The 394-nt window shown below is 38.3% G+C and overlaps 1 pseudogene; it reads left to right on the top strand.

Annotated features, from left to right (window-relative positions):
• Window positions 1-205: 205 nt before the first annotated feature.
• The window catches only part of LOC145067950 (protein DMP6 pseudogene), a 597-nt pseudogene continuing 408 nt past the window's right edge, over window positions 206-394 (top strand).

Below are 394 nucleotides of genomic sequence, written 5' to 3'. Positions count from 1 at the left end.
TTATATTTAAACCGTAAGACTTTTCTCAAATATATTCATCATGCGTTGCAACACACAACTTACTTTCTGCACATTTTGCACTTTTGGTTGTCCTTATATGTATATAGAGCTCGCTATATATAATACAAATTTTAACATCAAACTCCCGATATTGAAGAAATTGACATTAGAGATCATAGATATAATCATCGAAAACTGAATGACAATGAGCCTAGATGATGAACTGAACGAACCTATGTTGGAACGGAAGCAGAAGAAGACGGTGACACAAAAGGCTGTTCGGAAAACCTTCAAGATCACAGCTCATCTAGCCAACCTTCTTCCCACAGGCACTGTTCTCACATTCCAGATCCTTGCTCCAGTTTTCACCCATGAAGGCAAATGTCGGACCCAA

Source organism: Lactuca serriola, chromosome 8, assembly GCF_051521515.1.
Source record: "Lactuca serriola cultivar US96UC23 chromosome 8, Lser_US96UC23_V15, whole genome shotgun sequence".
Lineage (NCBI taxonomy): Eukaryota > Viridiplantae > Streptophyta > Magnoliopsida > Asterales > Asteraceae > Lactuca > Lactuca serriola.
Note: the sequence above shows the minus strand (reverse complement) of the source record. Positions and strands in the feature narration are given on the sequence as shown.